This window comes from Betta splendens, chromosome 6 (genome assembly GCF_900634795.4).
Source record: "Betta splendens chromosome 6, fBetSpl5.4, whole genome shotgun sequence".
NCBI classification, from domain to species: domain Eukaryota; kingdom Metazoa; phylum Chordata; class Actinopteri; order Anabantiformes; family Osphronemidae; genus Betta; species Betta splendens.
Genome location: NC_040886.2, coordinates 10,273,643 through 10,288,442, shown reverse-complemented (window position 1 = coordinate 10,288,442; position 14,800 = coordinate 10,273,643). Strand labels below are relative to the sequence as shown.

The 14,800-nt window shown below is 46.4% G+C and overlaps 1 long non-coding RNA gene across 2 annotated transcripts in view; it reads right to left on the bottom strand.

Annotated features, from left to right (window-relative positions):
- Nucleotides 1-2,209, bottom strand: part of LOC114857742 (uncharacterized) — a 110,931-nt gene extending 108,722 nt beyond the window's left edge. For both annotated transcript variants that reach the window (XR_008694892.1, XR_003786263.3), the window contains exon 1: nt 1,778-2,209. This is a non-coding gene — a long non-coding RNA (uncharacterized LOC114857742). The remainder of the gene's footprint in view (nt 1-1,777) is intronic.
- Between the last annotated feature and the right edge of the window lie 12,591 nt (nt 2,210-14,800).

Below are 14,800 nucleotides of genomic sequence, written 5' to 3'. Positions count from 1 at the left end.
ATGAGCCGCTTTGGTAGTCGGATGTTTAAGTCATTGCTCATCTGTTGCTTAGGGCGCAATGTAGTCATATCAGAGACTGTCACCAGCTGCCACAGATAACGCCGCATTGAAATTCATGGGGGCTGACTCAGTCATGAATATGACAATACAGGGATGAGATGCTCATGTATGCACAAGCATATCAGCAAACACACTTCACCCACTGAAACAACACACCCTACTGAACATGCACACCCCGAGCAAACAGCCACTTGCCTCGCAGCGGTCAAGATGTAAATGCATTAAAACCCAGTGTGTGACGTGAGGCCGCAGCAGCAGAGTGCCAGCTGACACAGGTGGCACGGAGCACAGATACAACTTATTACAGCCAATAGAAAACCCCCGCCGAGGAGCGCTGCGAAGACAACAAATATGAGCAGCACGCGGGCAAAGAGGAGCAAAGACAGGAGGCGGAGATGGGTTTGAAGAAGAAGCAAGAGGAAGATGGAAGAAGAGGAGAGCTAAATAAAAAAAAAAGTCAGGAGGGGGTGGTGTTGAAACACACACACACACACAAATAGAAAAGATGAGAGGGAAGTGGGGGCTAGTTTGGCTTAACCTCAGGGGGTGTTTTGGATTAGGACTGTCCATTGAGCCAGATTTAAAGGTTGCCCAGCATCACTATTTATCTCACTTGCATCCAAGTGATGGCACAGGCTCAAACACACACAGACACACACACACGCGCCACGGATAGCACCTTGTGCGGTAAGTGAGAGTGTGTATTCATAGTGGAAAGACTTATTGTGTTCCACTGCACCTGTGGCAGGTTTCCAGGGCTCAGTGGAGAAAAGATGTGCTCTTTCAGGCTGGCCAGCAATCTGACCACTCCGCCGCTTAGGAGAGAAGGGAAGTGAAAGCGAGGGAGATGCGAGGGAGAGGAAGAAAGATGAGAGGCGGGGAGGTGGAGAGGTAAGCGAGGGGTGGAGTGAGCGATGGATGAATAGGGAAATGCACGGGGGATGATTTGTAACATGACCACCTTATATTCATCTCTCCTGGTGCCGGGGGACAGGGAGAAGTGGAGAGCAGGGCAGATTCAAGGAAAATCCGAATCAAAGCAGACATGTGACTTCACAGTCAAACACATGCAGAAGCCCAGGCAGCAACTGTGCGTATGTAGATAGGATCTGATTTGATTTTCACCAGACTACAGTGATGTTTTGTGTCTAAACGGAAAGCATTCTGCAGAGCTCTGTTCATCTCACCGCCACACATCTAACTTCATCAATACACTGAATCTCCCCAGGCCATGAAAGAAATGCTCACACTGTACACATGCAAACACACGACAAGGCACATTTTAAAAGACAAAGTATATTTTCATGTATGCACAACCACAGTGTTTTGGACTTAGTAAAGACACAAGTCGCCTATAACATACAGTCAATACTGAGCCTCCATTGATCCTCTATTGCTGCTTTGTTCTGCCATTGTTCTTATTATGCCTCTCACATAGACGTGGTGTATGACAGAGTTCAAATGTGACCAATAATCCAATAACAATGTGTATATTTGTCTCTCTCACACACAATGACTCAAATATCAGCCCAAGCTGTGAGTCGATAGGTAACTAGACAAGGTATACAGCTCATGACAACTAAGGAGGTGTTTGTGGCATTAGCGGGCTTAGCTTTCACCTTGTTTTGTCTGTTTGAGTAATGGCTGAGGACCAATGACCAAACTCAAAGTCTCGGTACCCGCACAACGTACAGTAAAGACAGAAAAAACAACTTACCTTAAGGTTTCAATGGCGACGGAAGCAATAGCCGGGAAACAAACGTCCTGTGCGGCCCCACTTGGTTTAATAACGCGCAGTTCGCCTTCCGGGTCCACGTGGGCCCTGTGTGATCCTCGGTCCAGTGTTCTGAAGTTCGGCGTCGGTTCGCGGTGCCACCCAGCAACTTTACAGAAGCACAACTGTCCCAAAGCAGTTGTAGCTAAACGGTTTAGCATGCTGCGCGCTAGCTTAGCTAAAAGCTAAAGCTAAAAGACGCTGTTTAGCCTTCTTCAGAACTAAACATACACTGTGTATGTGTAAAAACTCGTGTTTTTAGCGTTTAGCCAGACTTTGGCAACAGATTTCTTGAAAATGTGCATTTGTTTTGATTTCGTTGACTCATCTCCCGCCTCCTGTGAGTGATACGACCAATCACTATAGTGTGCAGACAACAAATCACCAATAAGATGAAAGCAAATGATTCCAAGGTCATATCTGTGTTTCTTCATGTAGTTTCAACCTCAAGCACATACGACTGGATTATTATGTATTTAAATGAGTTTAGTAATGCATTTTTATCTTAATCTAGATAACGTGTCATTAATTTAAACAGATATTGAAGCTAATTCATTTTAGAAATACATACAGTACATTTAATTAAAATTATAAAACTAAATATGAGCATCCAACAGATGCTATACTCAGGTTTTAGCAGCTGTCACAACTACAGTTTCTAGCAGTTCTGAGATTCTTCCATGACTTCTGAAAAACAAAAATACAGTACATATTTCTGACCCAATTTAATGATTTGTAAGTGCGGTATGAAGCAAGGGTTTGAAACCAAGACCCACAAATAGAGTTTCAAAGTTACAAAGTCTTCTGAAGTATAATGGAAATTATATCATATCCTTTAATTAGGGGAAACTCTGGGTTTCCATTTCTCTCCAATAAATTAGTCTACTACAAGAGTAGAAAACAGCAGCATCCATTTTGCTCTCCTTTCCCAGCGTTTGATCTTCAGTGCTTCTCTCTGTGTAAGGCATCCTTAATGTGAAACTCTGACAAGTGAACTAACTGACAACCTTGCCGACAAGCCCGCAGGAGCAAAACACCGCACTGGAAGGATATTATTAATTTATTAGATGTATATCAAATATCGGTGAATTACATCATTTAGACAGCGCTTCTGAAAAGCAAATAATCAACGCACTAACGGGAGAAAAGCTGCATCCTGCGTCCTGCAGCTGCTTCACTGTATATAAACGTAACTTGGTGGGACTTTGTGTCAAAGCTGTGATGGCATTTCATATAGCGTTTCCCACAAGACTAAGGTTTCCAGGCCAGACACACAGTGCTGATTAAGACACTGATCCTAGTATTGATGTGCCTATAAAATACAAGATGCGTCAACACATATTGATCCACATCCAAACTCAACACACAATAATCTATCACTAGCCAGCATGTAGCTACTGTGCACAAACACGTACTGTGTGTACACATTCAGTACCGCATAAATACATTCACTCAGGTGTACCAATAACTATGATGTCTATACTGTTCAAGCAGCTCCACCGCACTCACACAAGCACACACACACACACTCTGTAGATCAGCCTGAGATGTACTCAGCATGGGTCTCTGGCTGTAGATCACTGAGTGATGAGACTGAAAGTGACACTTGTGAGAAGCCTCAAGGCAAAATGCATTATATGGGAATCTCCTGTCACAGAGTGTCACCTTTACCGTCCATATACGTGTTGCGAGAAGCTGACATCCACATGTGTGTAGGGGAACATGAGGGTCTATTTCTGTTCCTGAAACTCGCTCATACCTGTAACAGCGCACGTGTGGAAGTTGAAATTGTGTCAAAGTGCAGATAAACTTTGGCACAATATGTGTTACATAAGGATATTATCGCTTTTTGGATAAAACAGATTTGTGGCTGCTTTATTTATATTAGGTTTCATTGATGGCTATGACTGGTCCTCCGTTCCTTGCTCCTTTCATCCTGTGATTCTTTAATTAGTTGATTGACCTCTGCTGCCAGGGCCTAATTAGACATGGTAATTAAGGATTAGATGGGTCAGGAGGGAGGGAGGTGTGTGTGTGTGTGTGTGTGTGTGTGTGTGTGTGTGTGTGTGTGTGTGTGTGCGTGTGTGTGTGTGTGTGTGTGTGTGTGTGTGTGTGTGTGTGTGTGTGTGTGTGTGTCTGTGTGGTGGGTTACAGGCAAGGGTGGGGGTTAGTACATGTGAGTGAACTTGGCTGATAATGGACATGAAGGTCAATTTGTTGTTTTTGGGGGACGGAGAACAGTCTGCCCTCCTCGACAAGCAGCTGCCAGGTTTGCAAGATCACTTCATGAGGAATGTACACAATGTTAATTAACTAGTTTGACTGTGACAGTGAACTGACTAATGTACCCTCACTTCACACCCTCTGTGTGTGAAGTGCTCAACTGGCAATCAATGTAAGAGAAAATGTGTAAAACCTAAAAAGAACTGTATGTGTGATTTTAAAACACACTTAAATTATTATAACACAAAAGCCGCATTCAGCTGCACTATTCAAATCAAATTAATTAAACTGCATATTACACTAAAGGAGCGGATCACATAGAAATAGTGAGGAAACAGCTGACACAATAGAGCGACAAAGTGATCCAACTCACAGCAATTATAAAACCCACAAAAGAACCCGGTAAAAAGAGCTACTGCATGAATATTACAAAACAGAAAACGAGGTAGTAATGAAATGAAATAATAACAAGGCCTAAACAAAACACCTGACAATAGCACAAAATGGGACAGTTCAAAATGATTCTGTAGTCACATTGTTCTCCATTATGCCCTTTTAACGGCTTTAATAAAGTGGAGCTATGCTATTTAGCGCTTGGAAAGAAAAAAGGAGAATGGGACACAAATACAGAAGTTAAGAACGTTCTGCGAGCGACACAGAAGCTGATTAGTTTGCTGTTGAACCAGCTCTCTGCGCTTGGCCACTCACTTACAGTATCACTGACTCTTGTCCACAGCCACAGGAAGAGCGCGAGTCCAGCTGTGAGACTGAAGCGTTCACCGCTGACCATAAAAACGCTCCCCCCGGAACAGAAACGAGAGACGGCGACGCGGAGAAGCTCAGGATTTGGCTCCGGTGCCATGGAGTTAGGTGGGAACGAGTCGACCCAGTTAGGAGAGCGCGACGGAGGGAGGAAGCGCGGAAGACAGAGGCAAACAACAACAAACGATCATAGAGCAAAAGCGTTGCACAGCGAGAACATCTGTCAAGCGGTTGCGTAACGTGTTTATGGTACGACGCATGAATATCTGTAGAGATTCTTGCTCAACAAGGGCCCAGTTTAGTGGAGCTGCTGCTGTACATTGCTTTGGATTGCTCTGGATGATAAAAAAGTGACTGATGAAGTATTCTGGGATTTTAAGATGATGATTATAAGTCATTTTAGGTGTTTCCTTGGTAGGTTTTGTGACGTAATCTCCAGATGACCCCGTTTTCCAGCTGGAGCTTCGCGAGCTACAGTAGCTGTCCATTTATAGTGTGTTTGGCGAGGCCAGTCAAGCCCTTAAAGGGTTTCCAGCTGGTTTTAGCCTTCATGGAGCTAAGGCTAGCATCCTACAGAATGCGAATGCCTTCAGAGTGAAAATGTGTTGGGGAAGATGTCCAAGTCCACGGAGGAAGGCGTCTCATCCTGTGTGTGGGGGGAACAACAAAACTACAGCGTGGCTTCGTGTTCCGGCCGAAGGGAGGGAGGAAGAAAGGAGCTGGAAATACTTGGGCCTGTGAGGAGAGGCACCACAGACCTGTCAAACCACAAAGGGCAGCCAGCGTGTCACAAGACTTCCTGTGTTGTTGCCCACAGTACCTTTTCATGGCTCGTAGTCAGATCTGCGCTTCTTTTCTTAGTCCCTCTCTTTTATGTGTCATCTCTCACCCTGACATTGCACCGTTTCTAAGCGCTACTTGCCCTTCTCTGTTTGTCCTCGGGGCTTCGCAGATACTGTAAGTGAAAAATAGACCTGCACGGATGACAACAAAGAGATATTCTCGACATTATTTCTAGACAGGACCTCCCACAGTGGAGACATGAGCTGCGCCAATTGTTTTGCCATTGTACAGTACATTCAGTTTTCTTCTCGCGTCTACAAACGAATAAATCAGTTTCACTCTGCAGTGAGAGCCGAACCAAGAAATGCATTTCAGCCACAGAGAGGAGAGAAAACTTTTGTTAAAACAAGAGCGATGAAAGCAGAGTGTGACGGAATCTCTTTTTGTGGCGACTTCACCGTCCTCGGCCTCCTGACACCCAACAAAACAGCCCAAAGAGGCTCCGGAGCAGCCAGGCCTGTCTCAAAGTCGAGCATGTTTCATTTCATCGTGGTGTTTTTTTAGACTAGCTGCCATGAGAAAAATCCCTTGACCTTATTTTTGTTTCATATGTGTGAATTTATCTACTTCAGCTTCAGTACGTGGTTTGGCAAAGCAGGCGTTGCATGAGCTGGACTGAACCCATACATGTAAAATCTAGATGGTGGCGTTGAGCTTTTGAGTGGTGCTTCCTCCGCGCTATACAACGCTCAGCTGTCTGTGGGAGCCAAACGCATGCAAATTGCGGGAGCTGCGCGGGCGCGGGTTCACTGGGGGAAAATGGAGAACAGGCGTTTCGGCGAACACACAGACGCACACGTGCGCAGATGCATCCGCGCCGCGCGAGGACGAGGAAGCCTCGGCTCGCGTGCATGCGGAGCGGGGAACAGTAATGAGCTGAGCCTTTGGAATGTTCTAAATTTGGCTGCGGGTCCTCCGACGCAGGTGAGCGTGCGCGTCGCACCCCCCCCCCCGTGACCCCCCGCTGTGCATAGATGAGCAGAGCCGTCTTACGCCAGATACCCCCCCCAGGGCTGTTTCCATTCAGGGGTGCCGGGAATAATGCTACACACTCCATTATTTTCACAGGCCTAGGGCATCTCACTCAAACCCATTCATGAATATATTGACTTTCACTTTGCTGTTTGATTGAGGCTTGTTTGCCTCGCTGCTGGTAGTCGAGAAGCTGCACCACGTAGACTCTGACGCTCCCTGAGCCGTGCTGGTGATTTATAAACGCGCCTGTACTTTTAGTCTCGTTCTCAGGATGTTTGAGCACTCACTAAATTAGATGGGATGGAGGACATGATAAAAGTTGACATAAAGCAGCTTTTACCTGGAGAATATTTGCACAGAGGCGCTGTGTGTGAAATTAACTCATTTTAGTCGGTGGATATGTCAGCGCTTGTGTTTGCATACAGTAATTGTTGTGGCGTTAGCGCTCACCGTTTGCTGCTCTGCATCGCGTCTGCAGCTGCACCTGGTTTGTGTGTGTGAAGCGTGTGGTCGAACTTGTGGAGAGCAGAAAAGTGGCCTAAGGTGTTTTGCATTCGCCAGCGTCTCCCCCGAAAAAAGACAGGGATCCGAGCGCTCTTCAGCGTTCTGCTGTTTATCAGGCGGGGGCAGAGGGGGACCCCCCCCCCCCAGCCACATCTCCGAGCATCTCTTGGGGATTCCTGAGGTACTCCTGATGGGATACGTAATCCCATTACCATGTTGTCTACATGGGTCTGTCTAGGGTTTCCTCTCAGCTGCGCGTGCCTAGAATCCTTCCACGCTGAGACGAACGAAGAAGAATGGAGGAACAGCCTCCTTCCAGTGCGCGCTCCACCCGAGGGTGAGGCACGCGGCGAGGGGCCTTATTTCATTTGCTTGCATCATCGGTTTTATGCTTTCGGTCACTAAGTTTCTGAGTAAAAGTTTGCTTCTAGCGGCACAGGGTTCCCACGTGGGGTCGTCACAGCGCTATAGAACCATCCAGGAAGTGTGACCCACATGTGTCCACCTGCAGCATGCAACATGCAAAGCGCTTGCTCTTAATTACTGCGAGCCCGTCAGCCTGCTCTACTTTTGCGCACGTGGTTTGTTTACATGCACGAGTTTGACTATGCTCCGGTCGATGAGGCATTTGTCTGTGGATGCTCACTTCCTCATGGGAAGCCACACAGAAATACAGTATGCTCCCGCTCATGTGTTGTGACAGTGTCACATTAATCGAAGGCGACACTAAAGCCTCCGTTCCATCAACTACTGCGGCCTTTATACCCTTGAGTAATGAGTAATTCGGCTAATGATGAGTGACAGACGGAGGCGCAGTCACGTTAACGTGGCTAAAAGTGACACCTTGAATGCGGAGTAAGCGGCGGCAGAGGAGCCGCGGCTGTTGACAACGCGCATACATGCAATTATGTCATTACAAGTTCTCGTTAATGGAGTCAGCTCTTGTTCCTGTAACAGGAAGCCACCAAGACGCAGTGTTGCCGCTGACACTGATGCTGTGGGAAGCAGCAATTACTAAAATGCACAGTGGCCATATGCTTAAGATTACATTATAAATTAACATAATGCAGCACATGCGCTCATTTGTGTCTTGACCTAAAGCTGTGATTATGCTTTTTTTAGCAAGTGATGGGAGAACAAGCTCTCTGCTCCGTGATCAGGCCTCGCTCCCTCCCTCCAAGGAAGATTGTCTGTTACTGAAAACCTCAATAACGTTTTGTCAATTCAGCACAAAGTTTCTGAATGACTGTGCAAAGAATCAAAGTGCCAAGAACTTGAAAAATCTAAACTTGAATATTCCTTAGCTGCTTAATTGGACATGATTACTTTAATTAAAGGCATTTGACAAGATCTTTGTAGCTCATATCCAAGCTTGTTACAAGACACATCATTAAAGAAAATATCAATGAAAACTCATTACACAGAGGAAATTGCTACTTTGTATTTCTAACTTATCTTAAGTCACTCAAAGGTATATTTCTCTTTTCTTCCTGCTTATCTGTGCTCCTTCATTGTGATTTTACGTGTTGGCACTTTTATAGAGCAGCTAATTTAAACCAGTGACATAGATTAATGATGGGAAAGCACGAGGTTCGAAATCATTTTAAAGCCACATTAACATTGTTCTCCCGCAAATCTGAAAGGAAAATCTATAGTATCGGAGCCGGTTCGAGCTCATGGTGGTGATCTCATTCCAACATCTGTGTAGAATCCAGCTGCTGGCGACATCTGAGCACAATGACCTGACATGACATGTCTGCCGACGCCGACTGGAGCCGTTTGTAACATCTGCAGACTCCAAAGTTTCAACAATGACAGCAGGATATCGAGGGATTCAAATTAAAATCAAACTAGTCAGACATCTCATGAGACGGCGAGTTTTGAAACTGTAACCTTGGGTCCCTTGTGTCGGCTATAAATCATTTTAGTGTCACCTCCTATAATCAGCGTAAGACATTACTTAGTCAGTATAAAACAAATCATGTATCTGTTAACACAGTTCACCTTGAGCCCAGAGCAGGATGGGCTGATGTGTGTAACTGTAATGTAAAACAGCCTCCTTCCTTACTGCAGGGCCTCTCATTCACAGCGACCGCCTCCTGGGAATAACAGGCAAACGGAGCATGAAGGGAAGGCGAGGTCTGGACCAGGGGAAGGTAGCATGACTGTCTGACAGGATGTGCTTAGTTACACACTCTGTGTTCCTACTAGAGTCCAGACAGCCCACCAAGGCTGCACACGGGAGTGGAGAAGGGGAAGGGGGGGGCTACAAGAGTGTGTGTGTGTGTGTGTGTGTGTGTGTGTGTGTGTGTGTGTGTGTGTGTGTGTGTGTGTGTGTGTGTGTGTGTGTGTGTGTGTGTGTGTGTGTGTGGCTGACGCAAGAAGAGATATATCGTCCCCGTCTATTGCCTGGAGAGACTCTGGGATGCATCCAAGATGCCAACAGCGGTGACAGCATCATCAACAAAATGAAGCTGAACACACACACACACACACACACACACACACACACATACACAGGCTCACACACGCAGACAGATTTCTGCTGAGCCACTTGAGAAAAACACTCCAAATGTGTTTAGGAAACTGTTTTACCCCAGGAGGGAGAATCACTTTTTTTATTTTTGTCCCAAACAAACAGAGAGCTACACATTCACCATGCTTATTCCACAAAGTGAAGATCCCCCCTCAGAAGAGCAGGAGTCCCTGCTTTCAGGAGGGCGTGTTTCCCCTTATTCATGTCTACCAGCCATTAAGCCAATTACAGCCAAGTGAAACTGAGTGGTGCAGGCTGAACACAGCGTCCGACTGCCCCTGAAGGTCAAACAACACTTGGAGTGAATGGCTTCAGTCTATAAATCCCTCAGGTCGGATGCGTAGCTTATTGTCATTCTACATCAGCACACCTGTTTATCTGATAAAGCCATTTCCCTGTAAAGGAAAACTTTTAATGTCTGGCTCTTTGCCCAGTTTACCTTTATGGGCCGTCCCTCGCTCACATCTCTCTGTCGCTCTCAACTTCTCTGTTTCATTTCCCAAGCGGGCGATTCAGTGGCTTGAAACGGCAGACATGCCTTACTCTCACAGCCAACGGAAAACAAGACGCCGGATAACGTGGATAATGACCAAATAAAAAGGCAGAAGATGACGACAGGACGTGATAATGACAGGCTCAACAAAGACACATAAAATCTATGTGAAAATCAAGCTCTGAAATGAATCAGAACCGGAGTCATTATTAGCTTTTATTGTTATTATTTCTTATACCTCCCCAATGCAACATTAAAATGTAAATAGTCAAATACATTAAAGGTAGAATTTAATTAGTTGTTGTATTTTCTAATTATTTGTGCATATAGAGTTAGATAATTAACCCTATATCAAATCATATCACAGTATAAAACTTTATGCTCAGATTTTGTTGCACCTTTTAGTCGTTTACTTGTTCTTGTTCCTGCACTCTGACTTCCTGGGGCACCGCTAAAGTCCAAACTCAGGCTCTCACAGCAGTGGGTCATCCACGCCACCGGCGCCGGTGCAGCCCCCGCGCTCCAGGATCACGCTGACCTCTGGACATTCGGTCAATAACAGCCTGGACACTCTTTTCTTTGGCGCAGAGAAGCTCCCGACATCAGTTTTTGAAGAAGATCAAGCCGGTGGGTTGACGCCTCTGACCACAGAACCACTGCACCGTCCTTCGGGTCACCTGGCATGGCCTCAAGCCCGGAGAACTCGGCTTCCCCCTGTATTTAACAAAGCTCTAGTTTGTGTTTCTGGACGCAGCAGGAAGTGTGACGTTAGCTGACAGCCGTCTCACGTCCATGTGTCTGCGTTGTCACGGCACCGGGACGATTTGTCATGTAACGCTGCCTAAGGGCTTGATATTCACCCACATCCAGCAGTGGTTCCCTCCGTCAGATGTGACACAGGCGTTTCCCTGGAGTCTCTGAATCTTTTCATTATATTATATTTTTAACACTGACAGTTTTCTCCCAATGTTTGGCACACATTGGTGAGGCAGGGGAAGTCCTTGCATGTATTAAAACTATTCATTTTACATCCATAAGCTCAATGAGCTTGTGTATATATTACATGAGGAGGGTCAAATAAAATTTAGAATTAAATATGTACTTAGCAGACAGGAAGAGAATTGAGACAAATGAGGCCTTTATTACCCGGTCTCTGGTTTTTGATAATTTCAAACACAATAGATCACAAATACTATTTCTATTACAAGAATAAAAGCCCTCACAAGAACAAGTAAACGCGTACCCGGCAAGCATTTTATTTTGCATAGTATGAAACGTATTTTTATGAAAAAAAAAAAAAAAAAAAAATGAAATGAAAAGTGAATAAATGGATGAATGATGGGAATCCGAATGAGCATGGAAAGAACTTTGACACCATGAGTGGGAGGAATAGTAACAGAGGAAGCAGCAAATGTAGAAAAAGAGACAGTGAACCCGGGACGAGAGCAACATATGCTGATGATGAGGACTTCCCAAGAAGGATTTTAATATTTCATGTGTCCTAGATTCCACCCTCACTATTTCCCCGGGGACCGGAAACTGAGTGAGGATCCAGGGATGGAGGGATGAAGGGAAGGGAGAGAGCGAAAGAACAATTTGAAAAAATGGGAACATGAACACACAGTGAATGCGCGTGAGACCACGTGCCCTCAGAGGATCAAAGCAAAGCGACACCGGGTCGTTTGTTTTGTGGCACCAGTGGGACAGAAGTGTGACAACAAAGACTTTCTGCTGTTTGTACTTTACAGTAACGAGAGAAAAAGCGAAGCCAGCACCGGCTGGTTTAGCCCATACTGGAAATAGCTGCTTGCTCAACGGCACCAGGCTAAATCCCCAAATATTCCGTGGACGCTAAATACATCAGTCAGGGTTTAAATAGAACGACAGGTGGGAAGAACATAGCAGATCCACTCCTCAACGACCTTGACTCTGCTGGTCAGACATAGACAGGATCAGCATCTCTGTGAAACACACGGCGCCATTAGTTTGGAGCGGGACCGTTCTCTCCTCCGCCACCTGATCACACGGCCAATTAGCGTGACATGTTTGGGGCCCTCCCTGGGAGGATCTATGCGTCTGTCACACGTTCCGTCCCGCCTTGTCTCCGTTTTTATCTGCGCCGAGCTCAGTAGAACCGCTCGTGGGGAACCTCTGACCTCTCACCCGGTCCAGCGTCGTCCTCAGGACCGCTTCAGGGAACATGTGGCACCAGCGCAGGGCCTCGCGTGCACACAATACACTCATTACCAGGACGGGAACCCTCACCTTGCTGTCGCCGTAGTAACGAGAGGAGCCAAACAGGAAACACCCGTTTAGACAGGACACCCTGTGATGACGTGTGCCATTCACAACCAGCTCGCAGCGGAAACACACGCCGCCGACTCTGTTTGTCGCAGTGAGCTTTCAGAATAAATATGGCACAAGCCGCCGCAAAATTATTATTCTCTTCATGAAGTCCTTTCGGCTAAATCTGCATATTTTACACTGGGCTGTCATCCCTTTATGGGACGACACAATGATGACGATACTGTTTAGATATTCCCTTATTATCTCCCAGGCTCAGCTTGGAGACAAGTTAAGGCTTCCTGTACTAACCAGGAGACTGGAAATATATCTGGCTGCCTTTTCTCCTTCTATCACTGGACAATTACAATATTTATGAGAAGGACCCTGCAGCGGAGGAACACACTTTTATTCCCCAGCTATTTCTTTTCCACCCTTGTACTGTGGATTTTTTTTTTTTTAATGAAACAACGCCAAGAAAATCACTCAAGCATTTGTCAGTGTAATTGTACAACACAATGCCATGAATGGATATGAGCCTGCCGTTTCAAACTGCTGACAGGCACAGAATAAAACACCTCGCACTGAGCAGGGGATTAGGGCAGAGGAACAGAGCAAAAGGGGAGATGAGGAGAGAGAGAGAGTGCGTGTGCTCTTTTCATTTTTATTCATGCCTTCAGAAGAAAGAATTGTTTTAATTGAGTGACAGTAAAATGTAGATTAGTGACCTTTTGTCCTGAAATGTAAAGGAACTACAGCTGTTTACAGTGAGTAGGCTTAAAACGACCTAAGTGGGATGTTGGTGGAGTTGAAGGGACGCAGCATTGACAGGTACTGGTGGGGAGGACCGGAAGCTGTGGTTCTTCACTGCTCAGGTGCAGAGCAGCCTGGGGGCGTGGCCGATGTGGCTCCACGCCCCGGGGGCTCCTGCCGGACAATGTCAGGAACAGAAGCCAGGTTGGCCGTGGCAAAAGGCGGGTTCTCCGCTCGCGGGCCGGCAGCTACGCGCTGGAGTCATGGCAAATTATTGGTGACATGCTGAGCCCGCGGGCTCTGGCAGAAACGAATTCAGCCAAATCAGTGTCCCTAAGCTCAGCAGAACCCCAGATCCATCAGCAGTTTAGCGTGAGCTAGAACGGGAACGTCTGTGAACAAATGCCATCAGACAGTTCAGGAGTCGTGGGAGCTCTCGCAGGTGCCAAGATAATCCACCATCGCTTTCATGACAGCAGATTTAACCGTATCCGCTTTTGGCTGGAGCTTCGTGCTCCTCGCGTGTATTGGGTCTAAACTGGCCAGATGCTGTATAACAAATACAAATACAAAGACAAAGGTAGACGCTCTCAGTGTAGAGTACGAAGGTGATGCAATCACAGAAACAATGGTAACAGCAGCACTGAGGGAGGCTGCACAGGTGAACGGAGCCCCTGGCTTCCTGGCACAGAGATCTGGTGCAGTGTAATGTGAGTGGAATGGGTTATTCAATGGGATGATGAGCTGCAGCTGAGCGTGTGTGTGTGTGTGTGTGTGTGTGTGTGTGTGTGCGTGTGTGCGTGGGTGTGTGTGCGTCTGTGTGAGAGACATGGGTTCATATGTTCTCTGTCTTTCTTAATTATGCTTTTGAGCGTGCTGTCATTAGCAGCTGATCTGAGCGGGCTGCATACCGCTTCTCTCGCCCAGATGACAGCTGGGGGAGGAGCCAGGATACCTGGGCCTGAACAGGGACCGTTCACAGCTCTGCTATCGGACCCACGTTACGTCTGATTGGCCAATGTGTATTCTCAAGTTAACAACCTCTATTGGTCCCATTCACTCCTGTACTGACGTGTTCTGTGCGACTCTAAGACGGCTGTGAAGTCTTCCTGCAGCTTCCCTCTAAACTCCCGGCATATTTTGCCCTCCTGCGCTCGCATTTTTACGGCTCATTGCTCCAACTTTGGCTCATCCCTGGGAAAGGGCAGGATTACCGGGGAATTTGTGTGTTTAGGCTTCTTCACTCTGCACATAGACTCTCACGTAGGAAGACAGAGAATCCGGCATCACCTGCCCAGGAGCTTATAGCTCTTGATTCTTATTTGCATTGGAAAACGCAAGGGATCACAACACATTAGCAGACGGTGAACTGGGAACGCGTCCTCACAGGGAGTTGTATATGTGAAGAGTAACTGAATAGAAATGTGCCCTTTCATGAAAAGCATGTTTCACAGCCCGACTGGGGATTGAATTTAATCAAGTGAGACGTCTTCCACTTCTCTGCTCCATAAACGTGGACGAGGTGAAACCTGCAGGTCACATGACACGGCCATATTTTATTTCAGCCACGTCCCTGAGTTTTAAAGTCTACATA